The sequence below is a fragment of the Schistocerca gregaria genome, chromosome 1 (genome assembly GCF_023897955.1).
Source record: "Schistocerca gregaria isolate iqSchGreg1 chromosome 1, iqSchGreg1.2, whole genome shotgun sequence".
Classification (NCBI taxonomy): Eukaryota; Metazoa; Arthropoda; class Insecta; order Orthoptera; family Acrididae; genus Schistocerca; species Schistocerca gregaria.
In genome coordinates this window covers 875,646,061-875,662,219 of record NC_064920.1, presented here as the reverse complement: position 1 = coordinate 875,662,219, position 16,159 = coordinate 875,646,061, and positions in this window count along the sequence as shown.

Here is a 16,159-nt window from a genome sequence, read left to right as displayed (position 1 = left end):
GACCGAGGCACACAGGGCCAACACCCGGCATCATGGTGTGGGGAGCGATCTCCTACACTGGCCGTACACCTCTGGTGATCGTCGAGGGGATACTGAATAGTGCACGGTACATACAAACCGTCATCGAACCCATCGTTCTACCATTCCTAGACCGGCAAGGGAACTTGCTGTTCCAACAGGACAATGCGCATCCGCATGTATCCCGTGCCACCCAACGTGCTCTAGAAGGTGTAAGTCAACTACCCTGGCCAGCAAGATCTCCGGATCTGTCCCCCATTGAGCATGTTTGGGACTGGATGAAGCGTCGTCTCACGCGGTCTGCAAGTCCAGCACGAACGCTGGTCCAACTGAGGCGCCAGGTGGAAATGGCATGGCAAGCCGTTCCACAGGACTACATCCAGCATCTCTACGATCGTCTCCATGGGAGAATAGCAGCCTGCATTGATGCGAAAGGTGGATATACACTGTACTAGTGTCGACATTGTGCATGCTCTGTTGCCTGTGTCTATGTGCCTGTGGTTCTGTAAGTGTGATCATGTGATGTATCTGACCCCAGGAATGTGTCAATAAAGTTTCCCCTTCCTGGGACAAGGAATTCACGGTGTTCTTATTTCAATTTCCAGGAGTGTAGTTCAAAATGTTCAAATGTGTGAATTCCTGAGGGAGAAAACTGATGAGGTCATCGGACCCTAGACTTACACACTACTTAAACTAACTTAACACTACTTAAACTAACTAACTTCGTGCAGATGGTTGTTGTCTTGCAAAAGTCCCCATCTGTTGACTGGGGCATCGAGACGTGGCTGCACGATCCATTACAGCCATGCGGATAAGATGGCTGTCATCTCGACTGCTAGTGATACGAGGCCGTTGGGATCTAGCACGTTGTTCCGTATTACCCTCCTGAACACATCGATTCCATATTCTGCTAACAGTCATTGGATCTCGACCAACGCGAGAAGCAATGTCACGACACGATAAATCGCAATTGCGATAGGCTACAATCCGCACTTGATCAAAGTCGGAAACGTGATGGTACGCATTTCTCCTCCTTACACGAGGCATCACAACAACGTTTCACCAGGCTTCGTCGGTCAACTGCAGCTTGTGAATGAGAAATGGGTTGGAAACTTTCCTCATGTCAGCACGTTGTAGGTGTCGCCACCGGCGCCACCTTTGTGTGAATGCTCTGAAAAGCCATTTGCATATCACAACATCTTCTTCCTGTCGGTTATATTTCGCGTCTGTAGCACGTCATATTCGTGGTGCAGCAATTTTAATGGCCAGTAAGTAGTGTAGTTACGTTTAACTTCGATTAATGCAGGCTAAGAGCTCGCGGCAAATACGTTAAGTGCTGGGGTGTTCATTTTGTGCTCGTGAAAAGCTTGTAGACCGAAGGGAACAATGATAACAGTGGCTTTAATCTTCCACGTCACGATCATTTGTCTTCTTCGATTTGTGTAGACATGGGATGTGAAAAAGCTGTTGTTGGTTCTAGATTTGAGTGCGCCACTTGCACTGCTCTGGTACAGCTCAGTTTGTGTGTTAACTACATGTACGGACGGCGCCGAGAGCGCTCAGACAACAGTGGCGAGGCCGTGAAGCCGTCGCCGCTCCGCCAGTAATCCCCGCGCGCCGCTCGGCAGTACGTGAGTACGTGGCCCGCTGCGCCAGCCGCTCCCCGGCCCCGTCGTGTTTAGCGCCTGCTTGTAGTCGTCGGCGCAGGGGATTCCCCGTGAAAGGAATGTGCTGTCGGCGCGCGGATCAGCGTTTCCTCCGCTCGGCTGCAGCAGGCGAGGCGGCCCGATCTGGCGCCGTCGCGGGCCGTAATTAACGCATCCTCTGCTGGCGGCGGCGGCGCGCAATCACAACGCTCAGCACGTCTCAGCGCCGACGCCTAATCCGGTTAGCAGAGCCGCGGGGGCGGTGGAGGCGGCGGGGGCGACTCGGCTGCGACGTCACCGGCGGTGCAAGAGGGCGGAGCGGGTGGGACTGCTCGACTCCACAGACAGTGGCGGGGATCAGGCGCCAGGAGCGACCGAAGACGCTTACGCTAAAACGGAACAGCTGCGACGCTATGTTATTCACTACGGAAACATAAGCTCTTCATTTCTTGATCACTGAATGAATGAACTCAGTATACAGAGATTTGAGTAAAAACGCGAGGGCAGAATGTGGACTTAGAATAAATTGTAGAATGAATTAATGAGAAGCACAAGATATCAGAACAGCGAGAAACTTAACATCATAATTTGTGATCACGAAGAAGTTAAAGAATTCTGCTACTCACTCAACAAAGTAATCCATGGCGGACAGAGCAAGGTACCGGCCGCGTTTGCTGAGTGGTTCTAGGCGCTTCAGACCGGACCCACGCGACTGCTACGGTCGCAGGTTCGAATTCTACCTCGGGCATTGATGTGTGTGATGCCCTTAGGTTAGTTAGGTTTACGTAGTTCTAAGTCTAGGCGATTGATGACCTCAGATATTAAGTCCCATAGTGCTTAGAGCCATTTGAACCATGTTTTGAACTGAGCAAGGAGGACATAAAAAGCAGACTGGCACTGCCAAAGAGGTCATTTCTGGTAAAGAGAATATATGTCTTAATTTAAGGAAGAAATTTCTGAGAATGTGTCTTTGGAGCATAGAACTGTATGGCAGTGACACACGGACTGTGTAAAAGAGCATAGAAATGTTTGAGATGCTATGCTACAGAAAGAAGTTCAAAATTAGGTGGCCTGATAAGTTAATGAATGAGGAGGTTCTTCGCAGAATCGGTGAGGAAAGGAATATATGGAAAACATTGACAAGGAGAAGGGACAGGAGGACAGGATATATATGTCAAGACATCAGGGAATAGCTTCCATGTTACTAGATGGAGCTGTAGAAGGTAAAAACTGTTGAGAAAGACAGATTCTGATATAGCCAGAAAACAATTGAGAAGCTAGGTTGCAAGGGCCACTCCGAAATGAAAAGGTTGAAAAAGGAGAGGAATTCGTGGCGACCCACAGCAAACCAGTCACAAGACTGGTTTTAAAAAATGTATCAATAGCGAGATGTCAGGTTTGTGTCCTATGACGATGTAACTGAAGAAACGCTATACCACACAACTGGTACAACTAATTATTTGTTTCAGTCACGCCTGGGCAAAGCTGTAACTGATCACTCAAGACTCTCCTGAAATCTGGATTATTTGATTCTCGGCAATAATCCTGCAAAAACATCTTATGATCGCCCATAATAGACACAGTCGATCGTGAACATTTACGAGCGGTATTCTTTGAGTTGTAACCTTCATCTTTACAAATTAAAGCAGCGTATTTAATTTATTGTTTCGAGAATGAGATTTTCACTCTGCAGCGGAGTGTGCGCTGTTATGAAACTTCCTGGCAGATTAAAACTGTGTGCCTGGCCGAGACTCGAACTGGACCTTTGCTTTTCGCGGGAAAGTGCTCTACCAACTTTTATTTCCAAATGTTGACAAATAGTGGTTAATTAATTATGTAAGGAAATGAATAAAACTGAAAACGTCCAAATAAAAGACATGAAGACATTGCGGACAGTACAAATACAAAAGAAACATGCTCCTGTAACAATGAAATGAAATTCGTGTCGGGGGCGACACCTACTCACGACCCGACGTTCGATAAAGCAAGATTAGATTAGATTAGATTAGATTAATACTTGTTCCATAGACCATGAATACGACACTTCGTAATGATGTGGAACGTGTCAGGTTAATGAAAGATGTCTGTACACGATATTACATTACACAAAGTATTGCATAACACTAATGTTCAAGTTAGTTTTTTTCCCTCCCTTAATTTATATCTAAAAATTCAGCCAATGAGTAGAAGGAGTTGTCATCTAGAAATTCTGTTAATTTATTTTTAAATGTTGGTTGACTATCTGTCAGGCTTTTGATGCTGTTTGGTAGGTGACCAAAGACTTTTGTGGCAGCATAATCTACCCCTTTCTGTGCCAAAGTCAGATTTAACCCTGCATAGTGAAGATCATCCTTTCTCCTGGTGTTATAGCTATACACACTGCTATTACTTTTGAACTGGGTTGGATTATTAACAACAACTTTCATAAGTGAATATATATACTGTAAGGTTACTGTTAGGATCCCTAGATCCTTAAATAGGTGTCTGCAGGATGATCGTGGGTGGGCTCCACCAATTATTCTGATTACACGTTTTTGAGCAATGAATACTTTTCTACTCAACGATGAATTACCCCAGAATATGATGCCATACGAAAGCAGTGAATGAAAGTAGGCATAGTAAGCTAATTTACTGAGATTCTTATCATCAAAATTTGCAATAACCCTAATAGCATACGTAGCTGAACTCAGACGTTTCGGCAGACCATCAATGTGTTGTTTCCAGTTTAACCTCTCATCAATGGACACACCTAAAAATTTTGAAAATTCTACCTTAGCTACAGACTTCTGTTCAAAGTCTATATTTATTACTGGAGTTGTGCCATTTACTGTACAGAACTGTATATACTGTATTTTATCAAAATTTAAAGAGAGTCCGTTTGCTGAGAACCAGTTCATAATTTTGTGAAAAACATCGTTTACAATTACATCACATAGTTCTTGGTTTTTGGATGTTATTACTATACTTGTATCATCAGCAAAAAGAACTAACTTTGCGTCTTCATCAATATGGAATGGTAAGTCATTAATGTATATCAAGAACAGTAAAGGACCTAAGACCGAACCCTGTGGGGCCCCGTACTTGATAGCCCCCCAATTTCAGGAATCAGCTGTTGTTTTAACATTACATGAACCACTAGTTTCAACTTTCTGCATTCTTCCAGTTAAGTATGAATTAAACCATTTGTGCACTGCCCCCTCAAACCATAATGATTTAGCTTATCTAAAAGAATTCCATGATTTACACAATTAAAGGCCTTTGAAAGACCACACAAAATACCAATGGGTGATGTCCGGTTATTCAGAGCATTTAATATTTGATCAGTGAAAGCGTATATAGCATTTTCTGTTGAAAAGCCTTTCTGAAAACCAAACTGACATTTTGTTAGTACTTTATTTTTACAAATATGGGAGGCTACTCTTGAATACATTACTTTCTCAAAAATTTTTGATAGAGCTGTTAGAAGAGAGATTGGGATATAGTTGTTGACATCCGACGTATCCCCCTTTTTATGCAATGGTTTTACAATGGCATATGTCTATCGGGGAAAACACCCTGCTCCAAACAGCTATTACATACGTGGCTGAGAATCCTACTTATCTGTGGGGAACAAGCTTTAAGTATCTTGCTGGAAATGCCATCAATTACCTAAGAGCTTTTACTTTTCAGTGAGTTTATTATTTTACTGATTTCAGAGGAAGAGGTTGGTGGAAATACAGTTGTTTCAAACTGCACGGGTATGGCCTCTTCTATTAGAAGCCTTGCCTCTTCTAATGAAGATCTAGATCCTATTTTCTCCACAACATTTAAAAAATGATTTTTGAAAATATTTCCAATTTCTGATTGTTAGTACACTTGTCATTCAGTTTTGTGGCACTAAAGTCTTCCTGTGCTCTTGGTTGCTCTGTTTCCCTTTCAATAATATTCCAAATTGCTTTAATTTTATTATCAGAGTTACTGATCTCAGATATGATACACATGCTTCTGGACTTTTTGATAACTTTTCTTAGTACCGCACAATAGTTTTTTATAATATTGAACAATTTCGGGGTCAGTACTCCCTCTTGCTGTTAGATACAGTTCTCTTTTACGGTTACAAGATATTATTATTCCTTTAGTTAGCCAAGGTTTTTTATATGTTTTCTTGGAATTATGTTTAACTATTTTCTTGGGAAAACAGTTTTCAAATACCCTTAAAAATGTATCGTGAAATAAGTTATATTTCAAGTTTGCATCGGGTTCCATATACACTTCATCCCCGTCTAGCTGCTTTAGGCTTTCCCTAAAGTTTGCAGTGTTTATATTGTTAATTGAACGCACTGCTTTGAAATTCTGATTTGATATACTGCATGGAGCTATATCATGTACTGTAACTAGCTGTGCACCATGATCTGAAAGACCATTCTCAACAGGATAAGCATATATGTCCTTAAACTTATCTTGGTCTATAAAAAAGTTATCTATCAATGTCTTGCTGTTCTTTGTTATCCGAGTAGGAAAATCAATGACGGAGCTCAAATTGAAAGAACTGAGTAATACTACAAGAGCCATCTATCGACTCGTTCTCCAGACGTTGGTGTAAGACTGGGTCGTCTTCTAGAAAATTAACTAAGGGTCCGTAAGTGTGATTGATGTCTATCTCGGCTTCTTCGTTTATCTCATCTCTCACCCGTCACACCCCATCTGGCCGGCGGGCCGGTAAATGTAAGTCGCAAGTAAGTAGCGAAGTCTTGCATCGTCACATCGTCAGCATAAGCGCGGCAATGAAAGGTCAGTTGTGGCAACGGTACTCCCTACAGCCGTCTTCGGAGACCATATAGACAGGGTTCCAAAGCCATTGCATACAAAAATATCGAAAGGAGCAACCTTGACGAACTGACCGTGAAATAACAACGTAGTCAGTGCCCCGCCCATTCACCGAGATCTTTGATCGCACGCCGTGCAACAGTCGCATGATCACTAGAATAAAGGCCTGTGGGATTCCCAGTCTGCCCATCACTGAGTGCAAAAAGACATGATCCACTCTGTCGAACGCATGATCGAAGTCAATAGCGACTAGTGCCGCACGCATTCGGCATGCCGCTGCTAATGCTATGATACCTCGGTAGTCACCAAGCGCCGTATGTACGTTACTCTTACCGCCGAGGCATGTTTGATCTACGAGGAGTCTATCAGAAATTGAAGACCGCAGGCGAGCCCCAAGGATGCGCGCGAAAATCTTATAGTCGCAGTTCAAGAGAGTGAGTGATCTATGATCTCCTGGCCTTCTGCCACCGCGTGGTTTGGGTATTGGGATGATGATACCCTCCCTGAATTCGGCAGCTATCTCAGTCTGCGGTAACAGGAGTTAGTTGTACATCTGAATCCAGGTCCGTTCCATGAGGTATGCAAAGGAGCGGTAAAATTTAATTGGGAAGCCGTCCTGTCCTGAGGATTTGTTCGGAGCTCCCCTGGCAATTGCCTCTGTCAGCTTGTCTTCCGTTATCGCTGTGATGAAAGTCTCTACATCCAGTGGTGGTCCTCTATCTGGCATTTCCGAGATGACATCATGTAGTGTCTCGTGGTTCACTTGTACAGGTCCATATAACTGGTGGAAATAGTCAATAAACACATGCGCAATATCACGCTGGTTCACAACTTCCTGGCCAGTTTCAGAAATTAGTTCCCTGATCAATGTCCTTAGTCGTCGTTGGCGTTCACGTACTACTTGGTGCATGGAGGGGGCTTCGGCAGCAACTGTGTCCGCCAATCTCAACCGGACCATTATCCCTTCCATTCTTAGCCTCGTCAGCTGTAATAATTGGCTTTTATCCTGCGGATGGCCGTGAGCCTTTCTGGCGATGGTTGTTGGGTCATCAGCTCCCTCAGGGCAGTAAAATGAAAACCCGCCGTCGTGTGGTTCCACTGCGATTTGTCCTGTCCGTGTCGTATCAACGTTCTCCGTAACGTTGGTTTTGCGCATTTGATCCACCACTGCAGAACCGAGGTGTATGCTCGTTGGCGGCGAACGCAGGTCTGCCAGACCCCCTCTATCGACCGGCGACATGCAGCGTCACGTAAAAGTGCACTATTCATTTTCCAGTGACCCTTACTCCACCATATCTTCTGACGCGTTAGGGAAATCGTACAGACGTACGCCATATGATCCGTAAAAGCCTCTGGCCAGATTTCGGCATCCAGTATCGCCGTCCGTAGAGCTCGTGTCACATACACTCTATCAAGTCTACTCGCCGAGTGTCGCGTTACATACGTATAACCCGGTCTGTCCCCATGCTGCGGTTCCCAGGTATCCAGAAGCGCCATTTCGGTAATCAAAGCACGCAGTTCCATGCATGGCACATAATGAGGTAGTTGGTCCTTCTGGTCGACGACACAATTAAAGTTGCCGGCCACTACATAGTTATCGTAGCGTACAGCGAACAACGGTGCTATCTCTGCGGTGTAAAAGGTCGCCCTTTCTCTTCGTTTTGTGGAGCCAGATGGCGCGTATAAATTGATGAAACGAACGCCGTCGACAGTTATCGCTATGCCACGTGCCGAAGGGAGAGACATGACTTCCTCCAATCCTATTCCTTCCCTGGTGAGGATCGCCACACCACATCCACGCTCATCGTGCACTGAATAATGTGCTTCGTAGCCATAGAATTCCGGCGGCGATGTGAAACGCACTTCTTGTAGGAGTACAATATCCACGTCCACAACGTGTAACACATCTTTTAGCATTTGAATTTTAAGCGGTGTCCGAATGCCATTTATGTTTATCGTTGCGATGCGGTACGCCTGGCGTGTATTCATCAGTTGTAGGAGGGTATCATCAAGTGGTGGTGTTGAAAACCGGGATGCTGTCGTCTATCGGCACCCCCGGCGCTCCTCACCACATTAAGTTGTTCAACATTCCGCGGCCCCTTCCGGCGTCTGGCCAGGACTATCCTTAATCGTCGCGTTCGTATCTTCATTCTGTTTCTGTTGGTCCATTTCTTGCGCCCAGTCCCCCAGCATATTTCCGGAACTGGCCGTAGGATGGGAGGCAAAGTTGTCACCGCTCTGCTGTTGGACAATTGTCATCTCCACTTCAGCCTTCCGGTCGCCAGAAGGAGAATTCAAGTTATCGTCACTGTGCAATTCCTGCACCGTCATTTCGATATCTGTTGGATCCACTGGTATCAAGTCGATATTGTCTTTGTCGTCCACTGTCCCCTCGACACTATGGCTATCATCAGCAGAAGTTTGTCGACGCTTCTTTCTTCTCTTAGGCGAACGCTGTTTCCGTTGCCTTGCTTCCGCATCAGCTGTTTGGGTTGCGTATCCTCCGTCTTGGTCCTGGCCTATCACGCTCTCGGTGGAAGCACTGGCAGCCACCACGGATGAGCCTGGAGAGGCCGTCAGCTGCATCTCTTGTATGGTATCCTGCGTCTGCTGTGGTGGAACCGGTGATCGGAGTTTCAGTCCGTTGGTGCCCATGTACTCTATAGGGCGCAGCTGCTGGTACCCATCTGAAATCTCCCTCACGTCTCCTCTCAGGGCTTCCACGAAGGTCAACGGTAATACAGCCATCTGTTGTGGCCCCTAAACGTCATCCCGTGGCGTTTGCACTAAACGTCGCTGGAGGCATTCCGAGCGGACGTGACCTTCTTTTCCGCACCCGAGCAAGTGCGAGGTTGTCCATCATAGATTATAATCGCTCGACAACCTCCTATGTACAAATAAGAGGGGACGTGCTTTCGCAGTTCTATCCGTATATGTCTCACCCTATTTAGGACGGGGTATGTGGTAAACCTCATCCATTTTTCGGCCACATGGGATAGAACTGTACCGTATGGTCGAAAGGCGTCGGTCACAAGTTCAGACGGGACCTCAAACGGAAGTTCGAAGACCCGTATAGTGCGAATCCCCATTCCCGCGTGATCGACCGTAACCGCACCAACATTCCCGTCGGCATGACAGAAATGATATCCGTTCGGTGTTCGTTGTAGAAGTCTTTTGCAAGCAGCCTCGTCAATAAGCTTGACATAGACGACGCTTGAAGCGATCGATAAATGGATTCCTACGATTTCCTGTGGATAGATTTTTACCTCTTCTCTTAAAAAAACGTTCAATCTCGTGTGCCTTCGGTGGTGTATAGTCGTTCGCAAAACTGAACTTCAAAGTCGTTTTTCTGTACGAGTGTGCCATCTCATTCTAGACTCATAACACCGCAAACGCGAATCTGCCCCGGGATAAACAAACGGGCGCTCGCGCCACAGCGCGGCTGGCAGGCAACACGGTCGGCACTGTGTCACTGCCGAAGGCAGACGACCAACTGAGCTAGCCAAGCACGACTCACGCCCCGTCCTCACAGCTGTACTTCTGCCAGTACCCCGTCTCCTACGTTCAAAACTTTACAGAAGCTCTCCTGCGAACCTTGCAGAACTAGCACTCTTGAAAGAAAGGATATTGCGGAGACATGGCTTAGCCACAGCCTGTGGCATGTTTCCAGAATGGGAATTTCACTCTGCAGCGGCACACAATTTTTTGGTTGTTTGTAGGTCCACTTCTGCAGTGGCGGAACGTACTTAAATCTCTGGGCCGCAGCAACGTTGTAGCACGCCGCATTGATACAGCGTGGATAGGCACGTCCTTGTACACTCCTGGAAATTGAAATAAGAACACCGTGAATTCATTGTCCCAGGAAGGGGAAACTTTATTGACACATTCCTGGGGTCAGGTACATCACATGATCACACTTACAGAACCACAGGCACATAGACACAGGCAACAGAGCATGCACAATGTCGGCACTAGTACAGTGTATATCCACCTTTCGCAGCAATGTAGGCTGCTATTCTCCCATGGAGACGATTGTAGAGGTGCTGGATGTAGTCCTGTGGAACGGCTTGCCATGCCATTTCCACCTGGCCCCTCAGTTGGACCAGCGTTCGTGCTGGACGTGCAGACCGCGTGAGACGACGCTTCATCCATTCCCAAACATGCTCAATGGGGGACAGATCCGGAGATCTTGCTGGCCAGGATAGTTGACTTACACCTTCTAGAGCACGTTGGGTGGCACGGGATACATGCGGATGTGCATTGTCCTGTTGGAACAGCAAGTTCCCTTGCCGGTCTAGGAATGGTAGAACGATGGGTTCGATGACGGTTTGGTTGTACCGTGCACTATTCAGTGTCCCCTCGACGATCACCAGAGGTGTACGGCCAGTGTAGGAGATCGCTCCCCACACCAAGATTCCGGGTGTTGGCCCTGTGTGCCTCGGTCGTATGCAGTCCTGATTGTGACGCTCACCTGCACGGCGCCAAACACGCATACGACCATCATTGGCACCAAGGCAGAAGCGACTCTCATCGCTGAAGACGACACGTCTCCATTCGTCCCTCCATTCACACCTGTCGCGACACCACTGGAGGCGGGCTGCACGATGTTGGGGCGTGAGCGGAAGACGGCCTAACGGTGTGCGGAACCGCAGCCCAGCTTCATGGAGACGGTTGCGAATGGTCCTCGTCGATACCCCAGGAGCAACAGTGACCCTAATTTGCTGGGAAGTGGCGGTGCGGTCCCCTACGGCACTGCGTAGAATCCTACGGTCTTGGCGTGCATCCGTGCGTCGCTGCGGTCCGGTGCCAGGTCGACGGGCACGTGCACCTTCCGCCGACCACTGGCGACAACATCGATGTACTGTGGAGACCTCACGTCCCACGTGTTGAGCAATTCGGCGGTACGTCCACCCGGCCTCCCGCATGCCCACTATACGCCCTCGCTCAAAGTCCGTCAACTGCACATACGGTTCACGTCCACGTTGTCGCGGCATGCTACCAGTGTTAAAGACTGCGATGGAGCTCCGTATGCCACGGCAAACTGGCTGACACTGACAGCGGCGGTGCACAAATGCTGCGCAGCTAGCGCCATTCGACGGCCAACACCGCGGTTCCTGGTGTGTCCGCTGTGCCGTGCCTGTGATCATTGCTTGTACAGCCCTCTCGCAGTGTCCCGAGCAAGTATGGTGGGTCTGACACACCGGTGTCAATGTGTTGTTTATTCCATTTCTAGGAGTGTATTTTAGCTAGTCTAGTCGAATGATACGTTACTGTGGCACGGGGATTTCAGTGTACTCAAATATTGCAGATCGATATTTACAAAAACGAGAAAAAATTAATTACTCAACTTTTATGCAATTACTTTACTTTCGATAAAGAATAAGCCAATGTTTACGAAACACGGCCAAGTGTTTTTAACACAAACAGTGATATGATTAAAACTGTTAATGAAATACCACTGAACTAAGTTGACAACTACGCTCAGTTCGGACGTGGAAGCATCGTGGATTCAAACCCAGAGTAAGCACAAATAAACTGCGCATGTTTATTTCAAATAAATTATAAAAAGATCCGTGAGGTATAACAAACAAGTATACTATAACGTAGCTTGCACAATTTGAAGAGAATTCAGACGACATTGGCGTTGTAGACGCAAAGAACGCCACAGGCTTCATAATTGTTGAGCCCCTACGGCCTTCATCACAGAACATAGCACTAACAGATGAAACAGTCAGTAACAATGCAATTCAGAAACCAGAACGCTGCTTTAAATGGAACAATACGTACTCTGATAATCTTGCTGCAACAAAAAACTACAGTTTATGAAAGTTACCAGCCAATAAATGAAACGTATAATTTTACTGAAAGAAGTGCAGGAAAATTGAAATGACTTAAAAAAATAAAAATTCATTAAACAGAAAAATTTTATGACAGCTTTCCTTAAAATAGATCTTAAAATAGTATGTTTAAACATATTTAGAACCTATTACAATCATCTGATACAAGCCATTCGGAATTTATAGGCTAGCAGGAATTTTGCGGCAAGACTTAATTCAAAATATAGTCATAAAGAAACAAAGTAATTCTTATCGATCTGAGTGGGTGTTATAGAAAAATTAACGCTGCTAAGATACGTGAGTCAGCAAATGAAAGATTTAAAACATTGCAATAAACAAACAGCAGAATAAATCATCGACAGTTTTTCAGCCGTTATTAAGAAGTAAACACAATTCCTAAGTATGTGGGCGCCTTGTGTCCATTGAATATATACTGAAGCGCCAAAGAAACTGGTAAAGGCATGCGTATATAAATACAGAAATATTTGAACAGGCGGAATACGGTGCTGCGGTCGGCAACGCCTACATAAGCCGGCAAGTGTTTGATGCAGTTGTTACTTCAGTTACTGCTGCTACAATGCCCACGTATCAAGATTTGAGTAGGTTTTCAAATGGCTCTGAGCACTATGGGACTTAACAGCTGCGGTCATCAGTCCCCTAGAACTTAGAACTACTTAAACCTAACTAACCTAAGGACATCACACACAGCCATGCCCGAGGCAGGATTCGAACCTGAGACCGCAGCAGTCGCGCGGTTCCGGACTGAGCGCCTAGAACCGCGAGACCACCGCGGTCGGCGAGTAGGTTTTAACGAAGTATTATAGTCGGCGCACGAGAAGTTAGACACAGCAACTACGAGATAGCGCTGAAGTGGGGATGTTCCCATACGACCATTTCACGAGTGTACCGTGAGTATCAGGAATATGGTAACACATCAGATCTCCGACATCGCTGCGGCCGGAAACAGATCCTGCAAGAACGGGACCAACGATGGCTGAAGGTCAAGATGTCAGAAGGGAAATCCTTCCGCAAATTGCTGCAGATTTCAGTGCTGGGACGTAACAAGTGTCAACATGCGAACCATTCAACGAAACACCATCCATATGGACTTTCAGAGCCGATAGGCCACTCGTGTACCTTGATGACTGCACGACATAAAGCTTTACGCCTCGCCTGGGTCCGTCAAAACCTACATGGACTGTACATGACTGGAAATATGTTGCCTGGTCGGACGAGTCTCGTTTCAAATCGTACCGAGCCGATGTACGTCCACAGGTATGTAGACAAATAGGTCAAATGGCTCTGAGCACTATGGTACTCAACATCTGTGGTCATCAGTCCCCTAGAACTTAGAACTACTTAAACCTAACTAACCTAAGGACATCACACACATCCATGCTCGAGGGAGGATTCGAACCTGCGACCGTAGCGGTCACGCGGTTCCAGACTGAAGCGCCTAGAACCGCACGGCCACACCAGCCGGCGTATGTACACAATTTCATGAATCCATGGACCCTGCAGGTCAGCAGGGGACTGTTCAAGTTGATGGAGGCTCTGTAATGGGGTGGGGCGTGTGCAGTTGAAGTCATATGGGACCCCTGACACGCCTAGGTACGAATCTGATAGGTGACACTTGCGTAAGCATCCTATCTGACTACCTGCATCTATTGACGTCCACTGTCCATTCCGACGCACTTGGGCAATTCCAGCAGTAAAATGCGACACCCCACACATTCAGAATTGCTACAGAGTGGCTCCAGGAACACTTTTGTGATCTTACACACTTCCGCTGGCAACCAAACTCCACAGACATGAAGGTTATTTATCAGATCTGAGTTGCCTTGCAACGTGCTGTTCAGAAAAGAACCCCCGCCCACCCCGCGTGATGATTGCGTGTTGTGTGATGTCCTTAGGTTAGTTAGGTTTAAGTAGTTCTAAGTTCTAGGGCACTGAAGACCTCAGATGTTAAGTCCCATAGTGCTCAGAGCCATTTGAACCATTTTTGTATTTGTGAAAGTATTAATAAAACATGTCATTATTTTGTAAGGGTGTGGTTCACGATTTTAAGGTTACTGAGATAATAATGCTTTTCTTTATGTAAAAAGGATAACATTTAGCATCACTCAGATATACACTTCTAATTGGAGCAAGTGATGTTTCACAATTTTTCAAATCTTCTTCAACAAAAACAAACATTATTAACCTTCTACGTATTTTTTTCTCATGTCTGCGTGTGTATTTCACAACGAAGCCATCCTGGTGACGAACACGTCTCTCCCAATAGGACACCACTGTGTTGACACCGTGACTGTAGAATGTTTGACTTTGTTGATGGAGCCTTCGGCAACACACCGCTTCATCATCAGAGTGCAGTCCTCGAAGGTGTTCTTCAAGTTTCGGAAACATATGGACAGGGCCAAGTCGGTACTGTATGGAACACGATCGGTCACAGTGAACCTAAGGCGTCAGATTGTTTCAAATGTCGCGATGCTCGTGTGTGCTCTGACATTTTCATGCTGAATAATAGGTTTTCTGCGATTAGAAACTCGTTTACAGCATCCAGTTTCTCAGGCACCTCCATAGATACATTCCATACCACCAGGTTACACGCTGCATTTCGGAGCCCTCTAGCGGTAGAGTGCTTCAGTTTGGTAGACATAAAGAATTAAGACGTAGAATATTAAAAACTTTTGTTTTATTTTAAAAACTATAAGACTTTTCATATAAAAAGTTCGGTGGCCTCACTTTTCAGTACGCTATCGTAATAATTCCTGTTGCAAAGAAAGGTGCTGGTAGGTCTGAATACCACCGATCCATGAATTTTAATATTTCATGGATGTAAAACAGTTAAAAATAATTATTTACATGAGGATGGAAACACAAGTAAAAGCTGACTTTAGGGGAGGTCAATTTGGGTTGAGAAGCATAGGTAGAAATTAGGATTTGGTGACACTGTAACTTATCTTAGACGTTCAATTGAAAAAGGGTAGGTATATGTTCTCTTGATACAATATTTACTGGAATACAGTTTTTGACCATATACAGATCTCACATTATTTAACAGTGAATATTAATGTAATGCCTGTAACGAAGTCGTTCTTTGGGATAGGACAAATAAAAATCCTTGCTGCAGTTTTAACAATACAAAACAATGAAAGTCACTGCCATCGGTCCTTAGTAATTTGGCTCGGCGCCTTTGAAAGCGGAGCAGGACATTTTTCAGAAGAATCTGGGGAGCGACCTAGTGGAATTTTCGCGCCGTTGCCGACAGAAATTAACAGCGACTTGTAGCGGTAACGAGCAGTAAATGAGTCGGCCTAAATATCCAAAAGAATTCTTTAAGGCGGTTAATAACTCAGAGACGGAGAAGCAATTAGGGCGGTTCTTACTGGAGACGGGTTCCTCAGGGGCGGAGGGTCCGCTGCGCTCGGTTGTGTAATTAGCGAGCGGCGAAAAAGCGCGGCCAGCACCAGAAGCAGAAGCAAGAGCAGGAGCAGAGCCAGGAAGCGCCGGCCGCCGCCTCTGCCAGGAACCTCGGCTGGCGATCCTCCATGCCAGGCGAGTGGTGACACGGGCTTCGGCAACACAGCCGAGTCTCCGGGACGGCTCCACAAATGTAGAGAGCCTACGTTGAAAGACACTGACCATGTGTGATACCGGCTTTCAATGTCTGAAAACTAAGGACGCCATGATCTTACCTCTCTTATGTTTACCGTGGCTGGAGTATAATGCGCTCTGCTGCTTGTAGACGGATTCTAACACTTCCAGTACGTATTCCGTAAAAAGACTGTTTGCTGGTAGAAATACAGCACGACTTGGCGCCCCTTCTTTCTTGGTTCATTTTACGAATTT